This window comes from Mus musculus, chromosome 10 (genome assembly GCF_000001635.26).
Source record: "Mus musculus strain C57BL/6J chromosome 10, GRCm38.p6 C57BL/6J".
Classification (NCBI taxonomy): domain Eukaryota; kingdom Metazoa; phylum Chordata; class Mammalia; order Rodentia; family Muridae; genus Mus; species Mus musculus.
Window position 1 is genome coordinate 16,067,216 of NC_000076.6, and position 12,775 is coordinate 16,079,990.

The window sequence follows — 12,775 nt, forward strand, 5'->3', positions numbered from 1 at the left end:
ATACTCTGGGGCATTGAACCACCTTAGGCCCAAGGGCCACTCCTTCCACTGACATGATACCAGACCATCCTCTGCAGCATATGCAGCCAGAGTTATGTTTGGTTGGTGGTCCAGTCCCCAGGAGTTCTGGTGGTTCTGGCCTGTTGACATTGTTGCTCCCCACATGTGGCTGCAAACCCCCTCAGCTCCTTCAGTCCCTACTACAACTCCTGCATCAGGGACCCCTATCTCAGTCCAAAAGTTGGCTGTGAGCATCCACCTCTGTATTCTCTGTATTTGTCAGGCTCTGGGAGAGCCTCTCAGGAGACAGCCATATCAGGCAAGCACTTCCCATCATTGGCAACTATATATGAAATGGATCCCCAGAAGGGGCAGTATCTAGATAAAAGTCTCTCCTCCAGTTTCTCCTAAACACTTTGTCTCCATATTTCCTCCTGTGAGAATTTTGGTCACCCTTCTAAGAAGCACTGCAGAATCCAAACTTTGGTCTTCCTTATTCTTGAGCTTCATATTGTCTGTGAATTGTATCTTGGGTATTCTGAAAATTTGGGCTAATATCCAATTATCAGTGAATGCATATTGTGTGTTCTCCAATAAGGACACATGCTCCACTATGTTCATAGCAGCCTTATTTATGATAGCCAGAAGCTGGAAAGAACTCAGATGTCCCTCAACAGAGGAATGGATACAAAAAAATGTGGTAATTTTACACAATGGAATACTACTCAGCTATTAAAAACAATGATTTCATTAAATTTACAGGCAAATGGTTGGAACTTTAAAATATCATCCTGAGTCAGATAACTCTGCTTGGAATATACCCAGGTATATCTGGGTACTCAGGTAGTACTATGTCCAGTTTTTGGAGGAACTACCAGACTGATTTCCAGAGTGGTTAAACTTGTAATCCCACCAGCAATGGAGGAGGGTTCCTCTTTCTCCACATCCTTGCCAGCATCTGCTGTCACCTGAGATTTTGATTTTAGCCATTGTGACTGGTATAAGGTGGAATCTCAGGGTTGATTTGATTTGTATTTCCCTGATGACTAAGGATGCTGAACATTTCTTTAGGTGCTTCTTGACATTCAAGTTTCTTCAGTTGAGAATTCTCTGTTTAGCTCTGTTCCCCATTTTTAATAGGGTTATTTGGTTCTTTGGAGACTAACGTCTTGTGTTCTTTGTATATTTTAGATAATAGCCCTCTATTGGATGTAGGACTGGTAAAGATCTTTTCCCAGTCTGTTGATTGACATTTTGTTCTACTGACAGTGTCCTTTGCCTTACAGAAGCTTTCTAATTTTATGAAGTCCCATTTGTCAATTCTTGATCTTAGAGCATAAGCCACTGATGTCTGTTCAGGAAAATTTCCCCTGTGCCCATGTGTTACAGGAATTCCCACACTTTCTCTTCTGTTAGATTCAGTGTATCTGGTTTTATGTGGTAGTCCTTGATCCACTTGGACTTGAGCTTTGTACAAGGAGGTATGAATGGATCAATTTGCATTCTTCTACATGTTGACTACCAGTTGAACCAGCACCATTTGTTGAAAATGCTGTCTTTTTTCCACTGATGGTTTTAGCTCCTTTGTCAAAGATCAAGTGAGCATAGGTGTGTGGGTTCATTTCTGGGTCTTCAATTCTATTCCATTGATCTACCTGATTCTCATTATACCAATAGCATGTAGTTATCACAATTGCTCTGTAGTACAGCTTGAGGTCAGGGATATTGGTTCTCCCAGAAATTCTTTTATTGTTGAGAATAATTTTCACTATCCTGTGATTTTGTTTTTTCCAAATGAATTTGAGAACTCTAAGAGGAATTGAGTTGGAATTTTGATGGGGAGTGCATTGAATCTGTAGATTGCTTTCAGCAAGATCACCATTTTTACTATATTAATCCTGCCAATCCACAGGCATGGGAGATCTTGCCTTCTTCTGAGGTCTTCTTTGATTTCTTTCTTCAGATACCTGATGTTCTTGTCATGCATACCTTCCACTTGTTTGGTTAGAGTTACACAAGATATTTTGTATTGTTTGTGACTATTGTGAATGTTGTCATTTCCCCAATTTCTTTCTCAGCAAGTTTATCATTTGAGTAGAGGAAGACTCCCTATTTGTTTGAGTGAATTTTATATCCAAGCACTTTGTTGAAGTTGTTTATCAGCTGTAGAAGTTCTCTGTAGGAATACTTGGGTTCACTTAAGTATGCTACCATATCATCTGCAAATAGTGATATTTGACTTCTTCCTTTCCAATTTGTATCCCTTTGACTTCCTTTTTCTTTTAACTGCTCTAACTAGAATTTCAAGTAGTATATTGAATAGATATATAGAGAGAGTGGGTAGCCTTGCCTAGTCCCTTATTTTAGTGGGATTGCTCCAAGTTTCTCACCATTTAGTTTGTTGTTGGCTCCTGGTTTGCTGCATATTGCTTTTAATATGTTTAGGTATGGGCCTTGAATTCCTGATATTTCCAAGATTTTTAACCTGAATGGATCTTGAATATTGTCAAATACTTTTTCTGCATTATGATCATTTGTTTGTTTGTTTGTTTGTTTGTTGAATTTGCTTTTGTAGTGGATTAGTTTGATGGATTTCTGTATATTAAACCATCCCTTAATCTCTGGGATGAACCCTACTTGATGGTGCTGAGTAATCATTTTGATGAGTTCTTGATTGTGTTTGGCAGATTTTTGTTGAATATTTTTGCATTGATATCCACAGGGGAAAGTGGTCTGAAGTAGTACTCTTTCTTTGTTGGGTCTTTGTATGGTTTTGCTATCAGTCTAACTGTAGATTCTTAGAACTAATTGGGTAGTGTCCCTTCTGTTTCTATTTTGTGGAATAGTTTGAAGAGTATTGGTATTAGGCCTTCTTTGAAGGTCTGATAGAATTCTGCACTAAACTTATATGGTCCAGTCCTCTATTTGGTGGGGAGACTTTTAATGACCTGTTCTTTTTCTTTAGGAGTTATAGGACAGTATAGAAGGTTTATCTCATCCAGATTTAACTTTGGTATCTAGAAAACTTTGTATTTATCCAGATTTTCCAGTTTTGGTGAATATGGGATTTTGTAGGAGGATCTGATGGTTTTTGTTTGTTTGTTTGTTTGTTTGTTTTTTAATTTCCTCAGTTTCTGTTGTTATATCTCTTATTTCATTTATGATTTTGTTGATTTGGATACTGGCTCTGTGATCTCTGATTAGTTTGGCTAAGAGTTTATCTATCTTGTTGATTTTCTCAAAGTACCAGCTCCTGGATTTGTTAATTCTTTGTATAGTTCTTTTGTTTCTACTTCACTGATTTCAACCCTCTTAGCACCGCTTTCATTATATCCCATATGTTTGGATATGTTGTGCCTTCATTTTCATTAAACTCTAAAGTCTTTAATCTCTATCTTTATCTCTTCCTTGATCAAGTTATCACTCAGTAGGATATTGTCCAGATTCCATGTGTATTTGGGCTTTTTGTTGTTTTTGTTAACCAGGCTTTGTCTATAAGACAAAGATCTATAGGTGATCTGATAGGAAGCATGGGATTGTTTCAATCTTCTTGTATTTGTTGAGGCCTGCTTTGTGACTGATTATATGACCAGTTTTGGAGAAGGTACAATGGTGTGTTGAGAAGAAGGTATATTCATTTGTTATTATGAAATGTTCTATACATACCTGTTAAATCCTTTTGGTCCATGACTTCCGTCATTTTCACTGTATCTTTGTTTAGTTTCTGTTTCCATGATCTGTCCATTGTTGAAAGTGGGGTGTTAAAGTATCCAACTATTATTGTATGAAGTGCAATGTGTGCTTTAGCTTCAGTAAAGTTTCTTTAATGAATGTGGATGTCCTTTCATTTAGAGCATAAATGTTTAGAACTGAGAGGTCTTGGTAAAATTTTGTTTTGATGAGTGTGAAGTTTCCTTCCTTATCTTTTTTGATTACTTTAGATTGAAAGTTAATTTTATTCAATATTAGAATTGCTACTCCAGCTTGTTTCTTGGGATCATTTACTTGGAAAATTGTTTTCCAGCCCTTTACTCTGAAGTCTTTGACTGTCTTTGATACTGAAGTGTGTTTCCTGTATGCAGCAATATTCTGCGTCCTGTTTATGTATCCAGTGTGTTAGTCTATTGCTTTTTATTGGGGAATTGAGTCCACTGCTATTAAGAGATACAGGGAATAGTGATTGTTGCTTCCTGTTATTGTTGTTGTTAGGGGTGGAATTGTGTTTGTGTGGCTATCTTCTTTCAGGTTTGTCAAAGGAATATTACTTTCTTGCTTTCTCTAGAGTGTAGTTTCCCTGCTTGTGTTGGAGTTACCTTTTGTATGGCTGGATTTGTGGAAAATTAATGTGTAAATTTAGTTTTGCCATGGAATATCTTGTTTTTTTTCATCTATGGTTATTGAGAGTTTTGCAGGGTATAGTAGACTGGACTGTTATTTGTGTTCTTTTAGGGGCTGCATGACATTTGCCCATGATCTGCTAGTTTTCAGTCTCTGTGGGAAGTCTGGTGTGATTCTGATAGGTCTGCCTTTATGTTACTTGACCTTTTTCCCTTATTGCTTTTACTATTCTTTACTATTTACTATTCACTATTATATGATGTGAGGAATTTCTTTTCTGGTCCAATATTTTTGGAGTTCTATAGGCTTCTTTTATGTTTATGGGCATCACTTTCTTTAGGTTAGGAATGTTTTCTTCTATATTTTTGTTGAAGATATTTACTGGCCTTTTAAATTGGGAATCTTCTCTCTCTTCTATACCTATTATCCTTAGGTTTGATCTTCTCATTGTGTCCTGGACTTACTGGATGTTTTGGATTAGGAACTTCTTGTATTTTGCATTTTCTTTGACTGTTGTGTCAATGTTTTCTCTAGTATCTTCTGCACCCTAGCTCTTCTCTTCTATCTCTTGTATTATGTTGGTAATGCTTGCATGTACGACTCCTGATTTCTTTCCTAGGTTTTCTATCTCTAGGGTTGTCTCCCTTTGTGATTTTTGTTTTAATGTTTCTATTCCCAGTTTTAGATCTTGGATGGTTGTGTTCATTCACCTGTTTGTTTCTGTTTTTCTGTAATACTTTAAGGGATTTTGTATTTCCTCTTTATGGGCTTCTATCTGTTTACTTGTGTTCTCCTATATTTATTTAAGGGAGTTATTTATCCTTCTTAAGGTCTTCTATCATCATCATGAGCTGTGATTTTAAATCAGAGTATTGCTTTTCTGTTGTACTGGGTTATCCAGAGCTCATTGAGATGGGAGAATTGGGTTCTGATGATGCCAAGTAGCTTTGTTTTCTGGTGCTTATGTTCTTGCTGTTGTCTCTTGCCATCTTGTTGTCTTTGGTATTAGCTGGTCTTTCTCTCTCTGACAGTGGCTTGTCCATCCTGCAATCCTATTTATTAGTACTCCTGGTAGACCATTTCTCTTTGGGAGGAATTTGGGTATGGAGAGTTGTGGCACAGGGTCAGCCCTGGGGTGCAGACAGAATTCAGAAGTATCCTGTTCCTGGCTGTTCCTGGGTTCCTGTGCCCTGATGGCTCTGGGTGGGTCCCTTTTTAGCCAGGAATTTGAGCAGAAGTGGTGGTGTTACCCGTGCTTACTGGTGTGTCAACACTTTTGGGAGACAAGCTCTCTTCCAGCAGTATTTGGGTATGGAGAGTTGTGGCACAGGATCAGCTCCAAGATAACTCTTAAAGACTATATATTTTTTTTAATATTTGGATTGTGCTGTACAGTAAAATAACCTTATATAAGGCTTCTTTTATTATATTGGGCATGTACCTTATATGGTAGCATTGATATCACTGAATTGCATACTCAAGATTTTTCAAATGAATAAATGTAACTTCAGGAAGCTAAAAAAAAAAAACTTTTGCAAAGCAAAGAACACCATAATTCAAGCAAAATGGCAGTTGATGGAGTGAGAAAAAAATTACCAATTATAGATCTGATAGAGGTTCTAGACTATATAAAGAATCTTAAAAGAAACTTAGCCATCAAGGACACAACTCAATTTAAAAACAATACAGTCTAAAAATAAGGAGTTAATTCTCTAAAGATGAAATACTAGTGACTGAAAATTCTTTTTGTATGTTCAATATCCTTATCCATCAAGGAAACTCTAGATAAAAAAAGTACATTGACATTTCATCTTATATCAATCAGAATGGTCAAGATATAAAACAAATGACCATTGTTGATGGGAATGTATAGAAAAAAGCACACTTAATCATTGTACATGGGGGTGCAAACTGCTAGAGTCACTATGAAGATTTGCATAAATATTTTTAAGAAGGTGAAAATGTATTTACATTAAGATCCAATTTTCCCACTTTTGACCATATACCCAGAGCACTCTACATTTCACTATAAAGTTATTTGTTCAACCATGTTAATTGCTGTTTTATAAATAATATTTGAAAGCAGTCCAGATGTCCATCAGTTGTTAAATGGATAATAACATTAAAATGAAACTTTATTTAGATGTTATGTGAAATAGAATAATTAAATTTGCAGGTAATTAAATGGAGCCAGAAATAATCTTCCTGGGATAGTTTATGCAGACTTTCAAAGGCAAAGGTTGCATATCTCTTCTTATATGTGGATTCTAGGTTTTAAATTTTCTATTTGTGTTTGTTTATGTGAATAATACAGACATGAGTTCAGTTGTATGAGACTACATGGGAAGATGGGATCTTCCAAGGAAAAACAAATAGAATTTAGTGCAAATAAAACAATGAAGGGGCAATTTGAATAGGAGAATTAAAAGGAGAGAGTGTGGGAGGGCAAGGTAAAAGAGGAAATGTGTGGACAGATAACTAATGTTAAAGGCCTTTTCATATGTTACATAATAGCTAGTGACTATAGGAGTCCTATTAAAGTATATACATATATAAAAGGAAATTAAATGAAATCACTAAAATAATGAAAAAAAAATGACCCGACTGCATACCTTTGCCACCAAATAAAACCTTTCAGTGACAAAAATTGTTTCTATAATATTCACAGTTGAATCATTGGGCAGTGGAATCCTTTAACTTCCACTCGTAAATATCATAAGTTATTTCTAAGGATATTGGTTGTTCTCCAAAGCCTGTCTATACACTGATATTGATTAACGTTCATGGTGACAAAGGGTACTTGCATGCTACAAGATGAGAAAATCAAATATTAATATTTATATGCTACAAGTCCCATCGCTACTATAGCCACCCACATGAAAGACTGGTTCAATAGTGGTACAAATTTACCTCACTCTACTACAGACACAATTAGCTGGCCAAAACAGACCCTTAATATGGTTTTGCTTTCTTTTTTCTTTTGTCTTAATGTTTCTATGTTTTTTATTTGTTTTGTTTTGTTTTTAAACAAAAAGTACATGAAGCTTAGTAGTAGGGAAGTGGAAGGGATTTTGTAAGAGCTGGAAGAGGAAAAATAACGTGAAAAAATACATTGTATAAGAATCAGTTTAACTAAAATAATAAAAATTAAACCTAATATTTCCATTATTATTTTTTTAATTATCAAAAGACTTTCAGTAGCTTTATCTTCTGAGTGTATTTTGAGAGATCTTGTTGATAATACTAATCATGATAAGGTGTATGCCTTAGGCTTATAATGCTATCACTTATTTTATATTTGTGGTATCACCACAGTTAGTTGGTTATATGCTAAAAACAAAATGAATATCCATATACTTTAAAGATTAATATTATTCTAAACAACATGACCCAATGAAATTGACAAACAGATTTTATTGTAAAGTATCAAGCTAGACAATAATTTTTAAATACATTTTTATCGAAAGTTTAAACTAGGAAAATTGTGTTAATGTGCACAGAATTTTCATTTTTTATAAAAAGAATTTTTATCCTTTAAGCACATTTTAATAGCATTGTCATTGATAGGTTAAATTTAGATCACTATTTATAGATGGAAATACAATAGGTATTATTTTAAAGTGTGTCTGTTTGTGTGTTTTATATATGTACATGTGTATATGCTGTATTGTGCATATAAATGAACATTCACTTGTGTGTAAGTATAGGTAGGCACATGTGTGTGAAGATTCAAGTTTTATATCAGAAGGTTTCCTCAATTGCTCTCCACCTTAGTTCTGTCTGTCTCTGTCTCTGTCTCTGTCTCTGTCTCTGTCTCTGTCTCTGTCTCTGTCTCTCTCTCTCTCTCTCTCTCTCTCCATATATATATATATGAGACAGGGTTTCTCGGGTTTCTCTGTGTAGCCCTGGTTGTCCTGGAACTCACTCTGTAGACCAGGCTGGCCTTGAACTCAGAGATCCACCTGACTCTGCCTCCCAAGTACTGGGATTAAAGGCATGCACCACCACTCCAGGCCTCCACCCTAATTCTTTAAGTCATATTTGTTGGGATTTTGTCTGTTGCTATGTATTGTAATGCTAAATTCTGTACCCCAAAGTCTAGTTGCCTCAAGACAAGTGAATTATCATGTATGCCAGATTTTGTTATGTAAACCTTGCTTCTTTCTTATTTTTTTAAATATTTTTTATTATTACGTATTTTCCTCAATTACATTTAGAATGCTATCTCAAAAGTCCCCCATACCCTCCCCCCCCTACTTCCCTACCCACCCATTCCCATTTTTTGGCCCTGGCATTCCCCTGTACTGGGGCATATAAAGTTTGTGTGTCCAATGGGCCTCTCTTTCCAGTGATGGCCGACTAGGCCATCTTTTGATACATATGCAGCTAGAGTCAAGAGCTCCGGGGTACTGGTTAGTTCATAATGTTGTAAGCCTTGCTTCTTAATTTAAAACTTTTGGTTGGATAAAGATGTCTACAATCTGTAGCTAGGCAGAAGACGGGTAGGTAAGGCTTCAGTTCTCAGCAGTGGGGTGAGAGGAGAGACCATGAAGAGAAAGAAAGTGAGCAGGCAGAAGGGTCTATAGGGTAGGTAGATCAAGAGCACATCACCATGAAGGTTGGCCTGTTAGAGCAGAAATAGCTCAGACAGAACCTGGGAAGTGATTTCTTAGGGTTATTGACAGAGAAGTAGACAAAATAGCACTGAGGGTTGATATCTTCCTAGCTCTATTACTTTTAAGGCTTATGAACATAAAGATTTTGTATCTTTCATTTGGTAAGAAAATGAAATCCCCAAATAGTATTTACAGCAACACATAATCCCTGAATCCTATCTAACACTTACCAATATGACTAGTCTAAGTATCCAGGTTGATCTGTAAATCACCTTTGTCAACCTTGAGACCTGAGACCACTATAAGCTCAGGCAGGCTGCAAAGCCTTCTCAACATTTACCTATGTCCTGAGGAGCCATATGCCATTCTTTACACTTACGCAGCAAATATTTTAGCCACTGAAACTGCTACCCAAGCTAATTAATTGCAATGTTTACAAGTAATCTTTTAGTGAGGAACAAAACTACCTTCATGTATTTGCAAAAAAATATCTTATTAAACTACCTGTCACATTGGAGATTTATACTTATCCAGGCATATTAGCACGACTATTTGTTTCCACACATGTTAAGGAGATTTAATTTTTAAAATCTATTACAAGAATTAAGGTAGGGTATTATGACACAATATTGTACCTTTTTCTTACATATAATAGGTACTTGGAAAAATGTCTTCCAGTTTAATACATTCTGGAAAAAGTGTGAAGTGCAGAGACAATTTACAAAATTTATGTCATGAATTTAGGTTATTCTTACTTTTTTATAAAATCATCACATTTTAAACATTTCTTACTCTGTGTTTCCTTTCAATATCTCTTTGAGATAGGGTTTCATTATTAGCATAGTCTCCAGTCTTATGTTGAAATTAGGATTCTCTTGCCTCAGTTACTCACCCATTTGTTTGCTTAGTGTGTGTGTGTGTGTGTGTGTGTGTGTGTGTGTGTGTGTGTGTGTGTGTTTGTATGTAAGTTTCATTGTGTGTGTGTGTGTGTATGTGTGTGTAAACTATAACAAACATTTGCTTCTATTTTTTACTCCCTTAAAACTAAAAACAACTGGTTATTAGCTAAATTAAAACTTTTTGCCTGCTTAAATGCACAACTACTATGTACTAAAATATGTTGTGATGCTAATTTGTAACTAAAGATATCCAGTGAAAGCAATCCTCTGCTACATATGCAGCTGGAGCTATGTGTCCCCCCATGTGTACTCTTTGGTTGGTGGTTTAGTCCCTAGGAGCTCTGTTGGTGGTGGGGGTTGATTTAGTTATTATTCCTATGTGGTTGCAAATCCCTTAAGCTCCTTTAGAGTTTTCCCTAACTCTTCCATTGGGTACCTACACTTAGTCCAATGGTTGGCTGCTAGCATCCTCATTTGTATTGATCAGGCTCTGGAAGAACCTCTTATGTGACAGCTATAACAGGATATTTTCCACAAGTACTTCTTGGCATCAGAAATAGTGTCTGAGTTTGGTGTCTGCAGATGGAATGGATCCCTAGGTGGGGCAGTCTCTGGTTGGCCTTTTCTTCAGTCTCTGCTCCATTCTTTGTCCATGCATTTCCTTTAGACAGGAGCAATTCTGGGTTAATATTTTTGAGAAAGGTGGGTGGCCCTATTCCTAAACTGGGATCAGTGCCTAAACAGTGAACATGGTTTCTACAGGTTCTATCTCCTATATTTCTGCTAATATCTTCATCTTTGGGTCCTGGGAACCTAGTGACTTTCTAGTGACTACCTCCAGTTCGCAATCCCCCACTGCTACAAACCTCTGTTCAATTTCCTGACCCTCTGTACTTCTCCCTCATCACCTCCCTCATCTGATCTTGCCCCCCCCCCATTATTCTCTTGCCCTCCTCTCTTCCTCCCAGATCCTTCTCTCCCTCTGCCTCCTGTGATTATTTTGTTTCTCCTTCTAAGTAGGACTGAAGCATCCACAGTTTAGTCTTCTTTCCTGGGCTTCATATGGTCTATGAGTTGTATCTTGGGTATCCTGAACTTTTGGGCGAATATCCACTTATCAGTGAGTGCCTTATCTGGCATCAACATGAAGGGAGGCCCTTGGTACTGTGAAGGTTTGATGGCCCAATGTAGGTGAATGCTATGGCAGTGAGGTGGGAGTGGATGTGTGGGTGGGTGAGCACCCTCATAGAAGCAAGGTGTGGGGGAATGGATAGGGGTTTTGTGGAGGGTAAACCTGGAAGATAAATACATAAAATAACCAATAATAATAATAATATAAAACAGATTTCCAGAGAAGACATTAACATTTGGGGGGGAGCATCTGGGAAGACCTACCTCATAAATATTCTTTGGTTTTGCAGACCATTGGGTTTTATTCAACCACACAATAAAAGAGAGAGAGAGAGAGAGAGAGAGAGAGAGAGAGAGAGAGAGAGAGAGAGAGAGAGAGAGAGAGAGTACAAAAACCTCATAAGAAAAGGCTGGACCTGAAGTCATTCAATACAACTCTAGTTATAGACACCACCATGGGCAGTAACTTTCAGATTTCAAGAAATAATACTCTTTATTTTATTTTCAAAGTCTTGACAGATTTTAATTTTTATATAAGTTTTCAGCAAATTATGAATAATATGTAAAACATCATGAATATATCAAAAAGTTCTTAACATATCACAACCTTTCATAAAATAACATTTAATTCATAAAAAATTTCAAAGCCTTAACTTTTCAATATTTAAAGAGTTGTCAGCTCATAAGTCACTGATGGTTGGGTAGAAGATAAGCATTTAGTCTGTGCATCAGAGTTGGCACCATCTGCTTTAGAAGGAAGGTGTGTCATTTTGTTGGGGCAGGAGCAGTGCAGTGGAGTGAAAGGAGTCACTTTCACAATGATTATGTGGACTATATGGCTGGCACTTGCCAACCTTCATGGCTCAGCGCAATGCTAAAAACAAGGAGATCTCTATCGCCCACTGACTTTTGTTTTACTTACTTGTTCACCCTATATGTCTAAGATATTAACTTGGAAAATCACTGGTGTCCTTAAGTCACCTTGGTTTTCCCTATCATCTAAGAGATTATCAATCTTTTACCAGAGTATTATTCATCTGGTTTAAACCTATGCAGCCTTGACATCATGTCAAATTTGATCAATCACTTGTGGCTTCCTTATTACAGAAACAGGTTGATGGAAGTCAGATAGTACATTCCTTTCTGTTTACATCTATATTGTACTAATTTTAATCTCTCAGTGGACAAAATCCTTGGCCTCACTGATTTAACATTATAATTTGTTTTCTTAAATGTCTTCAAGACATATAAGAGTATAAACATGATGTTTATAAGAAAAGCATCCATTTCTTATATGAAACCGATCTTTCAGTTTCAAATCAATTAAGTAGAAAATTTGGTTTTGGATCCAAGTAGTTATGCTTTTAATATTGTTTCTTTTCTTTTACTTTTCTTTTTCTATTTCTTTTTCTTTTTCTTTTCCTTTTCCTTTTCCTTTTCCTTTTCCTTTCCCTTTCCCTTTCCCTTTCCCTTTCCCTTTCCCTTTCCCTTTCCCTTTCCCTTTCCCTTTCCCTTTCCCTTTCCCTTTCCCTTTTCTTTTTCTTTTTCTTTTTCTTTTTCTTTTTCTTTTTGGTTTTTTGAGACAGGGTTTCTCTGTGTAGCCCTGGCTGTCCTGGAACTCACTTTGTAGACCAGGCTGGCCTCGAACTCAGAAATCCACTTGCCTCTGCCTCCCGAGTGCTGGGATTAAAGGTGTGTGCCATCATGCCTGGCTCTTGTTTCTTCTACTTACCAATTATGTGTTCAAAGATATATTTATTTTTCTAATTCATTTTGTTTTGCAACGTGAAA